The 20,740-nt window shown below is 40.8% G+C and overlaps 1 protein-coding gene across 5 annotated transcripts in view; it reads left to right on the top strand.

The window, feature by feature from the left end:
* MPPED1 (metallophosphoesterase domain containing 1) overlaps positions 1–20,740 on the top strand; it is a 94,736-nt gene that overhangs the window by 37,654 nt on the left and 36,342 nt on the right. The gene's annotated exons all lie outside the window — the stretch shown is intronic.

Below are 20,740 nucleotides of genomic sequence, written 5' to 3'. Positions count from 1 at the left end.
AATAATGTTGGCTTTTATAGTAACCCATCAGTGGCTAACCAGTACTTTAGCTTTCTATCTGCTGTACCTTCTGAGGCCACTTGGTACTTTTTTGTGATAAAAAGGAGAAAACTCTGGTCCAGTGGCTTCCAAAGGACTGGGCCTTACCACTTCATCTAAAGAAGAAATTCTCCATTGGGTTGCAGGCTGAACTCTACAGGGGTTCCCTCTGTGTCTCATTGGTAGATAAGTAAAATGAAATTTGCTCTTCTGTTACTGAAGTTGTAAATCTGTTATATTTCATGAACACTGTATGCATATTTAAAGGAAATTAATATTCTATTTAAAAGGTAGGTTTTCAGGGAATATGTTTTCATCCTTTTGAAACCACATCAGGCTGGAATGTAGCAAACAAGTTGTCAGACCTGATGCGTATACCCAGTGTGGATTCTCACAGTGTGAATAAACTGTGAAATCTATTGGAAACTTTTTTTTAATGAAAATTGGCATTTTCCCATTTGGTTGCTTGAGCTGGGTGTTAATTTTTCCCAAGCTTATTATTCTGCATTTATCTATATTAAAATCTCATCCCACTTAAATACGCCCATCTCTCTCAGCTTTCCAGATATTTCTTTATTTTCAACCTACCCACCTGCTGTGTTGAAGCTTAATTTAATCCTGTGTCTCCTGTACATTCAATCAATGTACAATTTACTTTGTTTTCCAAATTATTCAGGAAGATATAAAATTATTCAGTCACAATGTAAAATTTTGGAGTATGCCACTTGCCACCTCTTTCCAGTTTGATATTTAAGTTTAAGTACAGTAACTACGCTCTGTTTTCAGTGTGGCTGGCAATTTAGTATTTTCACTACAATAATCCTAATCAGTCACCATATTTCCAAAGTTAGTATTAATTTTTCAGCAATAATGTACTAAAAGTCTCATTAAAAGACATATATATTTAAATTTAATTTATTTATGAAATAACTAAGTAGAGGCTCAAGGAAACCATTTGAACTTCCTGTGCCTATGCAAATCTGTGAAAGTTTCCTGGGGACATCTTTGCCTACCAAGGAACATGAAATGTTACAGTTAAATTAAATCTATTGTTTTCATTTGTCCACTAAACCTGTAATTTTGCTCAATTTCTGTGTGCTATCAGGTTTGTCTGGCTTGACTTGTTCTTTACGAATCTGTGGTGCTTCCCATTCATTCTGTTACTCTCTTCTAAGTACTTATGTACTAATTTATTCTAAAGATAGTTCTGAATTGTAGTGTTAGAACTGGATCAAAACTTCCTCATTGTTTGACAGTGTTGAGATTCAAGAAGTTGGTTCAGCTAAAGGATAAGCTGGCAAAATTTAACTGAAGATCTGTGCTGCCTTATACAAAAGGTCAGAGTTTCCTGGTGGTGGAACTTCAGCCAGGAGGCTGGGTTACAGTGGGGCAAAGTGACTACAACCTCATTTTTGGGGACATGACAAAAATTCAGTGCAACAGAGCATCAACAATTGGTGTTGCTGCCCAAAATGGGGCATAGTCCATGTGCCTAGGAGTCCTCTGATTCAATACCTGTCTGGAGACTAGTGGTGCAAGCAGATTTTAACTCTTACCGGTACAGTACCGACCCCCCAACCCTGACCCCCCCTTGTAGTGGGGCAGCTGCCCCACTCCAGAAGAGCAGGGGTTAAAAGCAGCCCTTTGAGAGGGCTGTGGCTGGGACCCAATTAGAAAAGGGATTAAGAGCAGCTGAGGGAGGTTGGCTGGCTAGGACCTAGCTGCCTAGGAGCACAGGGTGCCTGAAGCAGAGCAGTGCTGGAGAAGGGAAAGAGGAACTGGGGAGCTCCAGCCTGGCAACTCCCCAGGCTGAGGCCTTGTTAAAGGCCTAAGGAGGCACTGGGGCTGCAGAGGCAGCTGGTGCAACCCCCTTGCCAATGATGAGTGGCCATCACAGACTGCAGTTTGCCCCAGGGAAAGTGGGCTAGCTGATGACTGGCAGTAGCCACTGAGGCAAGGAGCCGGTGCCCTGCATCGGCAGCTCCTCTGGCGCAGCTGTACCATCCCCAGCCCTGTCCTCTGGCGGGGCTGTACAGACAGGAGACACAGCTGCGTAGAAAGGCTGGGGGTGATACAGCTGCACCAGAGGAGCTGCTGGCCTGAGGTGCTGACTCCTGGGAGTGGCAGCCCCACATTCTGCTCCTTTCACTGCTACAGTTCTCAGAAAAGCCCTACAGTTCAGCAGATACCAATTTCTTTCCACGGATATCCGCATCCACGGATAAATTTGTATCCGCACAGGGCTATACAATTCAGTCTTGAAAATGTGTCTTAATGGTACGGCCTACCTGACTGTACCAGCTTACTTGCAGCACTGCTGGAGACTCTCCCACTGTAAGAGTGTCCATGGAATTGTGAAGGGAATTAAAGCTGCCCTCCCACACCCCACACTGCCTCGTTCCCATAGGAGTGACTCTCCCCTGGGAGCAAGGATCTTTGCTGGCAAGGTGCTTTTTCTGTTGTAATATAAGCCTCACTGCACTAACTGCTGAATTAGACCCAATGTCTTGCTTATGTTGTTTCAGCTGAACATTGTTTGTTTGTTTGTTTTATGGAATGCTAATTACAGTTTCCATGCTGATATTCCAGTCAAGTAAAAATCACTCTTGATTACGCAACCAGAATGGCACATGCGGTAGAAACTAAACCAAACCAACCCCACAATAAGCAGAGAAGCAGTGTGAGTTAAACTTGAACCATGTGTCTGGATTTCAAAAGTGATGAATAATTTAATGAGTAATAATTATGAATGTTAGTTAACTTTTAACTATTTTATTCCTATTTTTAAACTTTATGCATTCTGACCTGGAACCTTTGTCACAGACTTTCTGGGAAATTAATCTCAATCCCTTTATACAAAATAGGAATTATGATCTCAAAAGAATGATAGGAGGCTAGTGAAAGCTTTCCTTGGATTTTTTTTCTTGTCTTGCACCACAATACTCCATGTTCCTGATAGTCCCCAAAGACCTCATTGTTACCTTAAAATAGTTCCTAAAACTTTCCCGCAGAGCTCCACAAGAAAGCTGAGTAGTTTCTTGCTGAGTCTCCTAACACACTTTCTTTCAATAATGCCAGCTCTTGAGATTATGTATATAAATTAGCTTTTAAAATGGTTTGGTTATCTCTCTCCCAATTAATGTTCCCATGTGCTGGTTAGGGATATATGTTGTCTAATTCTGAAAAACCCTCACAAGAAATCTTTATCAGTTATTATTCTGAATATAGATGGACTAAATTACTCGTTTTTCATTCTACTTAATCTAATTGAAGGAGGCATTGCCTAGTGGTTAGAAGTGGGACTGAGTGTCAGTACTCTCCTGGGTTTCTGTTCCTGGCTCTATCACTGACCCTGTGCCTCCATTAGAACTAATCTAAAAATGAGTATAAATCACAGCGACCATACATCTCTGAGGTAGGTGAGGCTAATTCATGTTTGCAAAGAACTTGGAGAACCTCAGATGTAAGGTGCTAGAGAAATGCAATTTTTTGTTGTTGTTGTTTACATTATACATATCCTCCAGTGTACAAGTTGAAGTTGTTTTAGTTACAAAGTAAAGCGAGAAAGGTGGATTGGTTTGCTTATCTTGCTTGTCTCCCAAAGCCTTTCAGCCGGTACCGCTTGTGGGTGGCTAATATTTTTAGTTGCACTTGTGTACTATCATCTGACCTCCAATATAATCTAAAAAACAATCACTTTGTCTGATTACAAAGAAAATAAAACACTATCCCGCTCTCCTCAAAATTAGTGACAAAACTCCCATTGACTTCAAGGTGCAAGATTGGGTTCTTAATCACTAACCCAAAATTTTAACACCCTTTGATATTCGATTATTGTGAATTATATTTAACAGGAAACAACATCTTGAAACAGATCATGATGTAAAGTACAATAGTTACCATTAAAAAGTCAACATTTACCACACACTGATAATCTTAGAATAGGTAATAAGTGTGTGTCAGATGCGGCTGGATATTGTTGACTTTTAGAAGGCTAGCATCAGAGATGTGAAAAAAGACTTTGCTTCTAACTTCAGTTAGAAAGTATTGCAAATCAGTAAATTTCAGAGTTATAAGATAGTATACGTTTCATAGTTTAAACTTTCTCAAAATAGCCAGAAATAAACTAATTGCTAAATTAACCCAAATTGTTTAAGTATAAAACCTATGTGGTGATAGTTATGATTTCTGAAACTTTCAAAGGATGAAGCAGTTCTTTCAATGTTTTATTTTTATTGTTTTTATTTAAGGACCCCAATTATGGGTCTAGACCTCATTGTGCAAGGCCCTATACAATCTTTAACAAAAAAATCCCTGCCCCAGAGACCTTGTGATTTTTGTGTCAGATAGGATACAGCAGGTGAACAACACAGATAAATGGGTTGGAGAAATTGGGATGAGATGACAATAAAATAGTTTAGCATAAAAGCAGAAGGTCTTCCTTGCATCATCAAACTGGAATTCTCCTGAGTGTTACTCCTAGGAGGGCATTGCCCACTGAAACATATAACAGACCCAATCACTGAATGGGTACATTGAAACAATGAATCCTATTAAGAGCTATCTTAGAAAAGTGTGTGTGTGTCATAGATTACATATAAAAAATGTACTGTAAGGTGCTGGCTTGTCCCCAGCACACAAAGGACTGTCTGCCACAGCCGGAGGCTCTTTTGCAGGCAGTTTTATTTCTCAAACATACACAAAAACCTGTTGAACATAGTTTCTCAGCCCACTGTGGGCTGTGGCTCCCTGATGATTTTTTCCCTTTACCTCTCTCAATTTCTGATGTTTCAGGGCCCATGACAGGGTTAATTGAGCCTACCCTCCCAGGGCTCTGTCCCTGGATCCCCTTTCCCCCAGCAGGTTCCTACTGCCTCTTCTGCCAGGGCACTCTGCCAGCCACTCTCAGGGAATTTCCTGCTGTTCCTGCTCCCACTACCTGGCCTCCTGGCTTCTAGCCTGTCTCCACAGTGCCAAGGAACAGACAACAGGAGCTCCAGGTCATGTATCTCTGCTCCTTTCCTGACTGCATCTCAGGCGTGACTCACCCATGCTCTGCCCAGGTGCCTTCTCTTATATGTGGGGGTCAGCTGACCAGTCTTAGATGCACTGGCCACTTCCCTCTTAAAGGGCTGGTGCCACCCTGTGACACTTACACTAAAAGAATATTAATTGTGCAAAGGCAAGTGCTCAAGTATTAGGAAATTCCAAAATTAAGGTTGCCTGAGCAACCTGTATTCAACCCATTGTGTATATGCATTGTGTACTCCTGGGGGAATTCTGCGCCCACTGCAAATGCACAGAATTCAAGTCCCCCACAATTCTATTTTTTCTGCAGAAAATACATTCTTCCGGAGAGATGCTGCAGTTATATACCTTTTGCCCAACAGGGGCTGCCAGCTCACTGGCAGTAGTAGCCAGCGGTCAGCTCTGTTACTCACAGCACCCTGCCTATGGGGCCAAGTTAGGAGGCACGGGATAGGGAAGGACAGACAGAGCAGGTCACATGGGACTGCTGGGGGTGTCACAGACTGGGGTTCAGAAGGGCTAGTCGGGGGGACAGACTGGTGCAGGGGCTGAATGGGAATAAGGGTGCAAGGCCACAGGGGGGCAGGAGGTAGCTGAATGGGGTGCAGGGATACATGGGGATTGAGGGGGTGCAGGGCTGCCTGGAGGTAGGGGGGTGGCTGAGTGGGGGGTGCAGGGACACATGGGGACGGGGCAGATGTGCCTGACTGAATGGGAGAGGCTAGGGGTCATCCAGGATCTGCACGGGGGAGGCTCCCCAACTCCCGAACAGTCCCTCCTCCCCTCAAAAAACATGTTCCATACTTCTCCCAACAACCCTCCAGGTTCACTCCCAGGCTCCTTCCCAGAAATTATTTCCCTCTCTCTCAGCTCCTCCATTACCCCTGACTCCCCCAAGCCTTTGCATTGCTTCTGAGGGATGTAGGAAATAAGTTTCTGTTAGGGCTATCAAGTGGTTAAAAAAATTAATTGCACTGTTAAACAATAATAGAATACCATTTAGTTAAATATTTTTGGATGTTTTCTACATTTTTAAATATATTGATTTCAATTACAACACAGAATACAAAGTGTACAGTGCTCACTTTATATTTATTTTTGATAACAAGAATTTGCACTGTAAAAAACAAAAGAAATAGTATTTTTCAATTCTCCTAACACAAGTAATGGAGTGCAATCTCTATCATGAAAGTTGAACTTACAAATGTAGAATTATGTACAAAAAATAACTGCATTCAAAAATAAAACAATGTAAAAATTTAGAGCCTACAAGTCCACTCCGTCCTACTTCAGCCAGTTGCTCAGAGAAACAAATTTAATTACTATTTGCAGGAGATAATACTGACCGCTTCTTGTTTACAAGGTCACCTGAAAGTGAGAACAGGTGTTCACGTGGCACTGTTGTAGCTGGCGTCACAAGATATTTACGTGCCAGTTGTGCTAAAGATTCGTATGTCCCTTCATGCTTCAACCACCATTCCAGGAGTCATGCATCCATGCTGATGATGGGTTCTACTGGATAACAATCCAAAGCAGAGCGGACCGATGCATGTTCATTTTCATTATCTGAGTCAGATGCCACCAGCAGAAGGTTGGGTTTTTGTTTTTTTTTTGGTGGCTCAGGTTCTGTAGTTTCCCCATCGGACTGTTGCTCTTTTAAGACTTCTGAAAGCATGCTCCACACTAAAGCATGCTCTCAGATTTTGGACGGCACTTCAGATTCTTAAACCTTGGGTTGAGTGCTGTAGCTATTTTTAGAAATCTCACATTGGTACCTTCTTTGCATTTTGTCATATCTGCTGTGAAAGTGTTCTTAAAATGAACAACATATGCTGGGTTATCATCTACGACTGCTATAACATGAAATATATGGCAGAGTGTGGGTAAAACAGAGCAGGAGACATACAATTCTCCCCACAAGGAGTTCAGTCACAAATTTAATTAACACATTATTTTTTTTAATGAGCATCATCAGCATGGAAGCATGTCCTCAGGAATGGTGGCTGAAGTATGAAGGGGCATATGAATGTTTAGCATATTTGGCATGTAAATACCTTGCAATGCCGGCTACAAAAGTGCCGTGCAAAGTCCTGTTCTCACTTTCAGGTGACATTGTAAATAAGTAGCAGGCAGCATTATCTCCCGTAAAAGTAAACAAACTTGTTTGTCTTAGCAATTGGCTGAACAAGAAGTAGGACTGAGTGGACTTGTAGGCTCTAAAGTTTTACATTGTTTTCTTTTTGAGTGCAGTTATGCAACAACAAAAAATCTACATTTGTAAATTACACTTTCATGATAAAGAGTGCACTACAGTACCTGTATGAGATGAATTGAAAAACACTATCTTATTTTTACAGTGCAAATATTTGTAATCAAAAATAATAATATAAAGTGAGCACTGTACACTTTGTATTCTGTATTGTAATAAAAATCAGTATATTTGAAAATGTAGAGAAACATCCAAAAATATTTAATAAATTTCAGTTGGTATTCTATTCTTTAACAGAGCGATTAATCACAATTAATTCTTTTGAGTTAATCGCGTGAGTTAACTGCAATTAATCGACAGCCCTAGTTTCTGGTATTGTAGTTTAAATGAATCATTACTCAAAGCTCTGTATTAATATGCCAAGTAAGGAAGCTATTTGTCAAAAAACAGTTCTTGACTCTTTTTTGTTGTCTGTATTGTTACAGACATACTTACTGACAGGTATTTTGAAATAAATTACTGAAATAATTGAAACTGGCGTGATTATATTGTGTTATTTTGACAAATATGCAGAATTTTTGAGAATTTAAAAATACTGTGTGCACAATTTATAATTTTTGGTGCAGAATTTGTGATTTTTATTTGGCAAAGAATTACCCCAGGAGTAATTATGATGCCATCTTTAATTAGATGATCGCATACTATTTTTTTTTCTAGAGAGCCCCAGCTTCATTCAGTGCACAGGATAGATGATGATCACTGAGTGAAGTAGCTGTTTGGTATTTCTTTATATCCTCATCATTCCTGAAATTTGTGGTCCCTGCCTTATTTACCACACACCAAACAAACTCAACATTGAAAACAGAATTTACTGGGTGTTTCTATGGCATTTGTCGCCATAGCATCTGAGTGTTTCAGAATCGTTGATTAATTTCTCTTCACAATGCCTTATATATACCCCATTTTTTGAGAGAAATTAAGGCCAAATTTTTCAAAAATGTCCACTGATTTCTGGTGCCTCAGTGATCAGGCACCCAACTTGAGACACTTAAGGTCTGATTGTTAAGAATACCTTTTTTATATATAATATATATATAAACAAAGCTGTTTTGCAGACATTAATTAATCCTCAGAATATCCTTGAGAGGTTGGTGTGTATGTACTATGTCCTTTTAACAGCAAGGGGAAACTGGTTTGTGCTGGGCTGGTATAAGGGGGAGCAGAGACCTCCACCTGCATGGCCACTTTGTCAGTATCATCCTCTTTCCCGATATGATTCTTAAGCGGTGAGGAGGCCTTCCACTGGGTCTCATATCAGGAAAATGTTGCCCTTACTGTGTTTACTTGGATGAATTGCCTTGTCTCCACTACAGAAGCACCATGTGAAAATAAACAGCTCCACTGGTGACTGTAGGTTTTCATGTCAACATGAACAAATCTTGATCTACCCTTGCATGCATGATCTTGCATGTTGTTGTAGCTGCTTCTCTGCTGTACAGGATTGCAGTGGTATGAGAGTGTAATGTGTCTTGAGCTACATAGACCATAAATAAGGCTATGATTTAGTCACGGGTATTTTTAGTAAAAGTCATAGACAAGTCATGGGCAATAAACAAAAATTCACGGCCGTGACCTGTCCATGACTTATACCAAAAATACTTGATTAAATCTTGGGGGGCGAAGGAGCGCTGGAGGACCATGGGGGGGGCAGGGAGCTGCTGCTGAGAGGGGGTGGTCCGAGGGGGCCACTGCTGGGGGCAGGGTGCCCAGGGACGGCGGACCAGGGTCGTAGACAGCAGCTGCTCTGGCTGGCCTGGGGACTACTGCCCGGGGCTGCTCCGGCCAGCTGGCTGGGGACCACTGCCTGGGGCTGCAGACTGCAGCTGCTCCAGCCACCCTTGGACGGCTGGTGTGGCTGTCCTGGGGGCCAGCTGCTGGGGCAGCTGTGTGGTCAGCTACCCTGGCCCTTGCAGAAGTCACGGAGGTCGCAGAAAGTCATGGAATCCATGACTTCCGTGACAGATACAGAGCCCTAACTATAAATAAATTTTCCTGTTTTTATAAGAGATTTCCTCTCTCTTCAGTGCCGTCCCTTCCCTTAAAAGTGTGCTTATCCCTTGCAGAATACTTGTAATTTAGTTAAAGGTGCTTTTGTGGATTATATGGTGGTTTTTCCTTGAGAACACAATGGATGAGCACACCATTCTCTGTTCATGTATTGTATAATTAGTGGGTGAGTAGCATCAGGCTGGATATTGCCTGAATCAGTAATAATAGAATCAAAGACTCATAGAAATGTAGGGCTGGAAGGGACTCAGGAGGTTCTCTAGTCCTTCCTCTCTGTGCTGAGGCAGGATTAAGTATCCTAAAGGACCACTTCCAGCCCTCTCTGTCTCTCTTGCTCTTTCTCAAATCAGAAGCTGTTTATAGATGAGAAGTGTTATGCCCATGCCCTCACTATTTCCACTACGCTGCCATTGCCACAACGCTGTGGTATAAAGCTTCCCCCTAGATTAAAACAATACTGTGTGCAGCCTAAGTGCGTGTTTCCCTCCTTTGGAAAACGTAGGATTTGACACACGTATCAGACCATTCATCACTGAGGTCCCACCTTTGGCAATGCTTGATCCATCAGAAGAGGAGAAATGTCAAAAAACAACACCACCAACCCATAAACTAACAGCCAACAATACCACAAGCACTAAAACCTCAGAAAGTCCCAGATCAGTTGCGCAATGCTGTAAATGGGTCATAAAGGAACATTTTTGTCCTCACCCAGACATGCAGCGTGGCAGAAAAGAGTTCTTTATGGCTGGGTCAGGACACATTCCCCTGTGGAAAATGGGGGGGAAATTATTATTATTAAATGTGAGAGTTTCATTAGTCGGAATGAGATATTGCTCTGGATAGCCTGAAGCAGCCCTCAGCATGGGATTCTCCGCAGCAGTGGTGACCTGAAGGGTGGATTTTTGCTTGCGTAGGAATTGTTTGCAGGGGGCTATCCTTGTGAAATGATTCCTCATTTTCCTTTTGGCAGCATTTAAATTTTTCGAGTGTTTATTGTTCCTATTCCCTCCTGTATCCTTTTGTTCCAGGCCATCTGTAACTTCAGAAGCTTTCATTACCCCTGTGGGGAGGGTGGGAGGCGAAGTTTACTTTCACCTAGGAAGTCCTTCACAAGCATTTGATCTGCAATGAGAGATGCCTATCCATTTTGGACTTCAATTTTTTCTTCTCTCTCCCCCAAGCCTCTAATGCACATTGACTGGATAAGGCCGCACCGATTTTCAGGAAGCAACACAGCTCTTGTACAATCTCCCATTGTTCATGGGAAAGGGTTTTTGTTCTGGTAATGGGCATTCAGTGGCACATAAGTTAATAACCTGTAGGTCAAGTTCCTCTGCTGTGCTTAGTAAAGCCCGGGAGTGTGGTGTGACTGATCCCTGCCATAAAACAGAGCAGTCTTCAGGCTGCTTTACTTTACGTCAGCTGTCAGACTGGCACAAAAATCACCTTAACACAGGGGAAAATCTGGCCACTAATGATCAAAATCCCAACTCCACTTCAGTATTTGTAATGTTGAATTTGCAATTCTTGTCCTAGCTGTTACTGTTCCTCTTGATTCAATTTACCTATGATGTAATATTGAGAGCCAAGTCCTGCTTGGCTTATTCAGGCTAACTGTTTATTCCATTGTAGTCCTGAGTTTGTAGCTCTGATTGTTGTGTGGGATTCTGCTACATCCATTCAGGGAGGGGAATGGTAACTTTGGTTATACAGTTAGTAATCGTTTAGGTAAAAATGGCAAAGTGTCAAATTAGTCCAGCTTGCTTTTGCTTCACACCCTTCTGCAACCTGAGTCTCCATTTTGGTGCCTTCTGTCTTTCCTCTCCACCTTACCAAACACAGTTATCAAAGTTTTTCATTCCTCACTGGGCTCGGTCTCCAGCGGTAAAATAGTGTAACAAAGATTTATAGGTTCATTTCATGAGAGGGACACACTTTCATTTTGCCAGTGATGAATCATCTAATGTTTGTTTTGCCAGGCCTTGTACAAATCTTTACAGTCACGGAGGTGCACATCAATTAAAATGAAATTGTATTAAAATCCAAGATTTACTCCATATAACATACCATGTTAAATATTAGTCGTCTCCTCCTCCCTCTGTTGGGAGCAACAATATTAGACGGTAAATGTCAGACTCCTATTTCTAAAATTCAAACAAAATACTTAAATTGCCGTTCTGCTTCAAAGGGTCAGTCTACATTGCACCTGGTGCATGCCTGCCAGCCTGGGTAGACAGACACATGCGAGCCTGCTTGAGCTAATGGGCTAAAAATACCCATGTGGATGTTGCAGCTTGGGGTAGCAACCTGAGTACAAGCCCACTTGACCCTGTGGGTCCAAGCTTTGGGGGTCGGGGGACTAGCCCACACCACCACCTATCCACATGGCTATATTTAGCTTGAGCGAAGCTGGGGCGTATCTGTCTACCTGGCTGGGAGGCACGGTCCCAGCTGAGGCACAGACACACACAAAGTGATCTGAGAAAACCTCTTTCCTGTATTTCTTTATGTTCTGTCTCTCCCACCCACACCCATGCATAAATGGGCTCTCCATCCTGTGGACTGGGGCAGAATGGCACAGAAGCTGCTAAACAAAAAAAGGAGATTTTCATCTTATGTTACATCTCCCTTCCCCACCTTCAGTTCTTCAGCAGTTTAGAATAGGGGTAATCAGAGCAGAATTACCTCTGTACTGTTACCTTAAGCAAAAAGAAAATTGCAATTTAAAATTCCTGCAGATCTCAGTTTAATTAAGTTTTTAAGCTAGTTGCATGTTTTAATGTCTAGCTCTGGCAGTGCCTGTTACAGGATGCTGGGTTTTGATAGCTCAGATATTTTTTTAAAAAAGATGAATGTTCTGTGTTGTTAAAAGCCATGGGATTGGAGCAGTTTCTTAACCAATCCATTGGAGGTATGCAATATAATGAGTAATTTAGGCAAACTGACATGCTTCTCCAGGAAAATGAAAATCATGAGTGTGAATAATAGACTCCCCTAGTTATTGAAAATTGAGGCATATCATATATACTGGTGTTTTGGGGAAAGGTTTGACATCTTAAGCCTGATACGGCTGTAGCATTATGGTGAGAATGCTGGAGATGTTTTATTTCAGGTGTTCAGTAAATGGAACATGTGACAGATGCATAAAGAATAGGAACATTTTTAGAAAAGAGAAAACAAAATTGATCATCCTGGTAAAAGATATTAATTATAGTCTGGGGCAAGTAAAACCAGGTTTAATTGCAGCTGTTCTCAAACTGGGGTCTGCAGACCCCTGGGGGTTAGCAAGGGTACTCCAGGGGGTCCACAAGTCATGTCCGGGGCTGCCAACTCCTCCCCCTCCCTCCCAATGCCTCCTGCACACTGTTGAACAGCTGTTTAGCGGTGTGCAGGAGGTGGTGGGAGGGAGTGTAAGGAGCAGGGACAGGGTGTGCTCTGGAGAGGGGGCGGAAATAGGTGGGGAAGAGGAGGAGCAGGGGTGGGGTGGAAAGAGGTGGGGGGGAAGGCCTTGGGGGAAGCGGTGGAGTGGGGGCTGAGCACCCCCAGGGAAAATTAGAAGCTGGCTTGGAGGTTCATGAAAAATTTTAAATCAAAATTGGGGTCCTCAGGTTGCTAAAGTTTGAGAACTGCTGTTTTAATGGAATGCTGGAGTGATTTTTTTTTCCTATTCTGTACTTATCAGAAACTATATTCCATTTTTGGAAAGTGCTGTTTCTAAAAATGCTTAGAACCATAACACTATAGTTTAATTTGCAACATCTGGAAGATCATACGAATGGTACTTCCTGCAAAAATGATTTTGATGAGCTATTAAATTCAGATGTTCAGGTTTTTTCATATTGAATAACACTTGAAATGTAAAAGATTCTCAAATGGCAGAAAGCAAGACTTGAGAAGTGCTTGTAGCTTGTATTTATAACTGTGTAAACTAACAAACAAGTTTTTGCCTGAATCTGTTTCTTTGGCTAACAGAATATTGCTTAAAATGAATTCATTTTGAGTAGCAAAACTTTTTGGAAAACATTTTCATGATAACTTGGAAATAACTTGGAAATGTAGGAAATACAGGACCTATCTTACAAAAACTATGCACATGAGTTCCTTAACTGATGTGAGTAGTTCCACTGAACTCAGGATAGGATCCTTAATTTGTACTGTAGTATTCAGTCAAGTGACTGATGTATAGTAGGAAAAATTGCTTTTACAGTGCTGGAAAAAGGAAGTAAAACAAAAATCTGAACTCCCATTACTCAAGATTAGTCTTCCATTACATGTTAAATGAACATAAGTTGAGTATTGGCATATAGTTTTGATATACACTGTGATTGTATATGTGTAATACTGTACATACCATAGCTCACATATGTAATGGAGATAAATTGCAGAACCATATGATAAATCACTTTTATCATGCACTCTTGAGCACTTTAGCTGCACTCTGCCCACTATTATATTTCCCCCAGGATTTATTATAACAGTTCAAGCCTGTGGGAATACCTGCTGTTTATTTTTAATAAATATTTATTATGTGGGAATACCTGCCACAAGATATTTCCTCCCAAATAAGATTTCTCTCCAAAATTACATTAGTCCAAGGCCCAGAATGGGTAATTCTCAGTACGGGAACAGTGAAAAGAGTGAGTTAAACCACCTTGCAGATTACATACCCACATGTACCTGTATTATAGATAGGGATTGATGCTTCACTGTGCTGCACATTGTGGAGTCATTTACATATGTGCAAAGAGAGTTGAAATTGTTAAAAATCTGAATGGTAGCATTTTATACCCACTTTACAGCTACAAATGACTGCACAAAGTGCAAGTCAGTGGAGAATTGTGTGTGTGTGTACATACTGTATATCTCTATATAGTTACATCATTTATAGGAATTTTCAGAGCATGTTTTGTGGGTGCTAAAATTATTTTGTTTATTGTAATATCTTTGTCCACATTGGGTAACTTTAATATTCTGTAAGATTTTTCTATGAATGAAATTTGCATTTCGTTACTACAGTACAAATATCTTTAGTTTTAATTAAATTTGAGGATAGTAGAAAATATAGTACCCTGATTTAATTAGTTTAGGGGGGAAATATCCTTTCTTGGATAATAATTGTTATTTGTATAGTGTATTTGGGCAAAGTAGTTCAATTTCAGTTCCTCAAAAGAAATAACTGACTCTTCAGATCCAGTAAACTAGTCCACTTTGGATTCAGCTAGTTTTTAATTTAAGACCGACAGAATAAGAGACCTGTAATTTCACTACAGGGAATGCTTCACTTTCACGCAGTTCATAAACCACAAGAGTGAAACAGCAATACCCAAGAGCAGTTTTCTCTTTTCTTTTTCACATTTACTTAAAAGTTTAATTTTGTGAGCAAGAGCTGATTAAGTGTTTTTATTTTTGCATTAACAAAAGAACTTCCATCTACCAATGGCCCATCTGCAGTCAGGTCTCCAGTCTCTGACAGCAGCTACTGCAGGATGTTTCAGAGGAAGATGTAAACCCCCCACATAATGCCAGCCTTAATCTACTGTGCTTTGTCTTTAGTTGGGAACAGTGGAGCCCTCTGGCAATATTCCAAGTAAGGAAAACACAAACAGAGAACTGGTTTGCAGACACACCACTCCTGGGAGCAGATCCTCAGCTGGTGTAAATTGTCTTAGCTCCATTGACTTTGATGGAGCTATAAAGATTTACCCTTGCTGAGGATTGCTTCTAATTCACCACCACCACTGCCTTGTTCCCAACAGCTTGTATACATCTCCTTAGATTCAGGCACAATAGATGCACACACTTGGTGACTAGATGGTAATTTTACAATCCGCCCTAAGTAAAAGGCAGTGCTTAGCTGCACCACCGCATAAGCCCACCAAGGAACAAATTCTGATGCACCATATACCAATTCTTTCCCTGCTCTCCCTTGCTCTGCATGAGGGGAACATTAGTCCATCCCTTCCTGTGGAGCCAATAAGCAGAGCAACAGTTCTATATTGTAACAGAGTGACTGTGCTGCCTGGGTCTGCCTATGTGGGGCACATCCACAGACAGTCCCTGAAAGGTGTGGCTCCTCCCGAGAAGGGTTCCTGACCCTGCGAGTAACCCTGAGAGGAAGGGCAGGGGGAGGGGTGTTTCCGGGTGGGGGAGAAGATGAAGGTTTTTGGAGTCAGTAGCATCAGCCCCTGGAGGGGAACAGTAACGATTACATGTTCTTCTGTTACTGAGCTCATGCCTGTGTCATCATTCTGGGGACTGCCTGCTTGTGCTAATGCCCAAGAACGAGACAACGATATCATAAAGCATCCTGTGGGGCTTTTAAAATAAATTTTTGATAACATTTAAATCCGTTATTGTTAGCAGCCTCTTCCCTGGCCAAGACACTAGAATATCTGAAGTTCTGTTGCAAAGCATTATGGGCCAGATCCTCACCTGGTTGGTATCACAAAGCTCCGCCAAAGTGAATGGAACTGTCTGATTTACACCAGGTGAAGGACTTGCACATATGTTTCTTTTTCAGAAGGATATGTCAGAATTCCCAGCCAGCGGAGCTGAACATCCTCGTGTACTTTATAATAATCTTATCTCAAGCCATAAAATGCAGGTATAGAAAGTTACTGTAGCAATGAGTTTGCACTGCCATAGTTAAGGGTGAATTTAAGATTCCAGGAAATTATTAACAGCGCTGTTTTTAGTTCAGTTCAGGTGGCAACTTGGCACACAAGGTGTCAGCATAAGAGCCTTTTTTTTTTTAACAAGAAATAAGTTCAGCTGTTAAATTATACATGTTAAAAATAATATACTTTATACATATATAGACGGACTAGGTATTTATTGGTTTGGAAGCATTTTTGTGCTCATTTAACTCAAAATGGGTTTGACTTTTATAAAAAAACTAAAATTGGCAGGGAGCAGGTCCATATGGGCTAATTACTCCTGGAATTTTGAAAGAAATGTAAATCTGGTGAGATTTACATTTTTCTAAACTGAAAAGTGGCTCCTATTCAGGCCTTTTTTGTGGATTTTGAATGCACTTAAACTTGTTTTGTCTTATTCCAAAGTCCATGAAAGTTTCACAAGTACTTTGAGCTTTATAGCCACAGAGTCTAATCTTTATTTGAGGTGACATTTCCTCTCTGTGGATAAAATTCACCCTTGTAACACAGGCCAGCACAAGGCCTAGGCATTACTTAAATAAATGGGACTTAAGTCGTCATTTTATGGCCCTCTGCACAGGGTTGAGTTTCACGTTGTGATAGATGCCTCATTAAGCGTCTCCCCCGCCTGCCCTTCACCAGAACAGAGTCTCTTCTTCAGCTCGATTGCCACACAAAGGACAAGAGAAGCCCTTGAGAATAAGGTCAGGGAGGTCTACAGTAGACTTCTTTAAAGAGACCACAACCCTACTCCGTGAGACCTCCACATGGGGAAGGAGGCCATTTCTTTTAGCAGTGAAGAAAAAAATCTTTGAAAGGGTCCATGCATGGATGAACTTTGATTTGATCTTCCTTTGCTGATTGGCTCATTCCTGAGGAGCTCTACACCTAAAACAAGATGGTAACTCCCCAGTGGACCATGGGACCTCAAAAAATAGTGCTGCTCCAATTTTCATGCTTTTGTTTCCCTTTGCTACTGTGCTGCTATGGAAATGATCCCATAGGAAACTGCCCTTTCGCTGTGTATAGCCCCAAGGACCTGGCTGCACTCTTATATTGGGATTAACCCTCTGGAGATGAGAAACTGAGGAAACAATTCCTAAAATTTCAGGAAATAAGCTTCTTAGTCCTATGCTCAGTCCAATGCACGGTGTTTTGTCACTAAGTAGTAGGGTGACCAGATAGCAAGTGTGAAAAATCAGGACACGTTTTTTTCCCGGAGGGGTATAATTGCATATCTAAGACAAAGCCCCTAATATCAGGATGGTCCCCTTAGTAGTGTGAGCAGACATCCCGATATTAAGTAGTGATAGGATTTTATTTTTATTGTTGAATTTCTTTGCTTCTTAGTCCAGTTCATCATTAAAGTTTGAGTGGGTTTTTTTGTTTTGTTTTTTTAGCATCAGCTCGGAGATTTCCATTTGGCTTCCAGCAGAATGAAAGAATCTACTTCCATTGGTATTGGCTTGTTTTGAAAATCAGCATTTCAGGAATTTTTCTCCTTGCCTGTTATCCTGCGTTTTCTTGGCATGGAGATAAAATAGCTTTCATTTTATTTTTCATTGTTTTATAACAGATTTCATGTTTAGAAATGATCAATTCATAATAGTCGCTATTCAGTCTCTTTCTTCTTTCCTGTCAGAGATGTCTGAAGTCCTTCACTAAGCAAAAGATAAATGATTTCATGTGTAACTAGAAATGGAAAAAATAATTACTGACAAAGGGCCCTACTCCAATTTTTGGACTGCTTTCCTTTCCTTTCCTTTCCTTTTTTTTTTTTTTTTTCTGAATTAGTTGTAGTGAAAGGTGCAGAAATAACAGCCCTGGATACTGTAGATTTTTATCCATTGAGCATGTATAGCAAAAACAGAGGTATCGCAAGCTTCTCCACAATGGGAAAAAGATACTGCTGTGGCTAAGGCACTAGACTGGTACTCAGGAAATCTAACCTGAATTCTTTGCTTCACCACCGATTTCCTTGTGGCATTGGGCAAGTCACTTTCTCTCCGTTTCAGATCCCCCTTTTTAAAATGGGGATGATAGTGTTTTCTTACTTCATAGGGGTGTTATGAGGATATATTGCAAACACAGAAGTATAGGAGTTGCAATACCAGATGACATCAATTGACATCAATTCCAGTATCTTGAATCCAGCCGTGGCCAGAGCCAGCTGCTTCAGAGGAAGGTACAGGAAACCCTGCAGGAGGTAGTTATGGAATAACCTACCCCCAGGAAATTCCCTTTCTAAAGTATACCAGTTAAAGATTGGTTTATGCCCTGAAGCATGAAGGTTTAATCTCTTTCAATGATCTTGTTGCTTTAATCCTTTCTGTTGTAATTCTAGATGTTCTTGGTAGACATATAAATGCCCAATCTTTTTGAATATTGCTGACCTCTTGGCCTCTGACATCTTGTGGCAGTGAGTTCCACAGGCCAATCATGCATTGTGTAGAAAAACTATTTCCTTATTAGTTTTACATGTGCTGCCTTTCAGTTTCATTTAATGGTCTGTTCTTGAATTTGTAGTGAATTGTGATAGTGAATATAAGTGACTGATCTACTTTCTCAATACAGTGAACTCTTTTGTATACCCCTATCATCTCCCCGTTTATAGATCTCCTTTTAAATGTAAACAGTCCCAGTCTTTTCAACTGGTCTCATGTGCACATTTTTCTGTGTTTCCAATCATTCTCGTCTCCCATCTCTGAACCCCATTTATTTCTATTTGCTAAACCCTGTTCAAGAAGGAAAGGAAGGAGTGAGAGCAGCAGAATAATAATGAATTTTTTAAAAAGCTGACTTTAACAAACTCAAAGAACTGGTACCTAAGGTCTCATAGGAAGAAAATCTAAGGGGAAAAAAAAGAGTTCAGTAGAGCTGGCAGTTTTGGAGGGAGACAATATTACAGGCATAACTGCAAACTATCCCAGTGCAAAGGAAAGATAGGAAAAAGAGGCCAATTTGGTTCCGTTACTTGATCTTTAATGACCTGAAAATCAAAAGGGAATCCTAGTACAAGTGAAATATGGAGTAATTGCTAAGGAGGAGTACAAAAATAATAACACAAGCATAAAGGGACAAAATCAGGAAGGCTAAGGCACAAAATGAGTTACACCTAATAAGGGACATAAAAGGCAATAAGAAGAGGCTCTTTAAATACCTTTGGAGCAAGAGAAAGATTAAGGAACTTGTTGGTCCTCTATTTAACAGGGAAGGAAGAGCTAATAACTGATGACATCAAGAAGGCTGAGGTACTTAACACCCATTTTGTTTCAGTCTTCACTAAAAAGGTCAATGATGACCAGCTACTCAGCACAATATTAACAAAAAGGGAGAAGGAATGCAAGCCAAAATAGGGGAAAGAACAGGTTGAAGAATATTTAGATAAATTAGATGTATTCAAGTAGGCAGGGCTGATATCCTGGGAATATTAAGGAACTATCTGAAGCAATCTCGGAACTGTTAGGAATTATCTTTTAGAATCCATGGATGATGGGTGTGGTCCCAGAGGACCAGAGAAGGGCAAACATAGTGCCTGTCTTTAAACGGGGAAACAGAGAGGACTCAGGAAATTATAGTCCAGTCAGCTTAACTTCAATACCTGGAAAGATAACTTATTCTAGTATTAAACAATCAGTTTGTAAGCACCTAGAGGATAATAGGGTTTGAAGGAATAGTCAGCATGGATTTGTCAAGAACAAACTGTGCCAAACTAACCTAATTTACTACTTTGGCAGGGTTACTGGCCTAGTGGATAGGGGAAGCAGTATATGTCATATATCTTGATTTTAGTAAGGCTTTTGACATAGTCCTACATGCCATTTTCATAAGCAAACTAGGGAAATGCAGTCTAGATGAAATTACTGTAAGGTGGGTTGAAAACAACTGGTTGAAAACGATATTCAGAGAGCAGTTATCAATGGCTCACTGTCAGACTAGATGTGTGTATCTCGTGGGGTCCCAGAGGGGCCTGCCCTGGGTCTTGTGGTGTTCAGCATTTTCATTAATGACTGGGGAAATGTAGTAGAGAGAATGCTTATAAAATTTATGCATGAAACCAAGCTGGGAGGGGTTGGAAGCACTTTGGAGGACAGGTTTAGAATTCAAAATGACCTTGACAAATCAGAGAATTGATCTGAAACCAACAAGATAAAATTAAATAAGGACAAGTGCAATCTACTACATCTAGGAAGGAAAAATCAAATGCATGAATACAAACTAGGGCATAACTAGCTAGGCGGTAGTACTGCTGAAAAAGACAGTGAATCAAATATTGAATGAATCAACATTGATGCAATTCCTAAATAGGTTAATATTATTCTGGGGTATGTTAAAAGGAGTATCATATGGGAGGTGATTGCTCTACTTTACTTGGCACTGGTTAGGCCTCAGCTGGAGTAGTGTGTCCAGTTCTGGGCACTACAATATAGGAAAGTTATGAACAAAGTGGACGGAGTCCAGAGGAGAGTAACAAAACGATTAAAGATTTAGAAAACCTGACCTAGAGGAAAAGTTAAAAAAACAAGGCATGTTTAGTATTGAGAAAATACAACTGAGGAGGGACCTGGTAACTTCTTGAAATACATTAAGGGCTGTTATAAAGAGGACTGTGATCAGTTGTCTCCATGTCCACTGAAGGTAGGACAAGAAGTAATGGGCTTAATCTGCAGCAAGGGAGATTTAGGTTAGATATTAGGAAATAGTTTCTAACTAAATAGAATAGCTTCCTGGGGAAGTAATG

The sequence above is a fragment of the Lepidochelys olivacea genome, assembly GCF_965140295.1.
Source record: "Lepidochelys olivacea isolate rLepOli2 genome assembly, chromosome: 1".
Taxonomy (NCBI): domain Eukaryota; kingdom Metazoa; phylum Chordata; order Testudines; family Cheloniidae; genus Lepidochelys; species Lepidochelys olivacea.
Note: the sequence above shows the minus strand (reverse complement) of the source record. Positions and strands in the feature narration are given on the sequence as shown.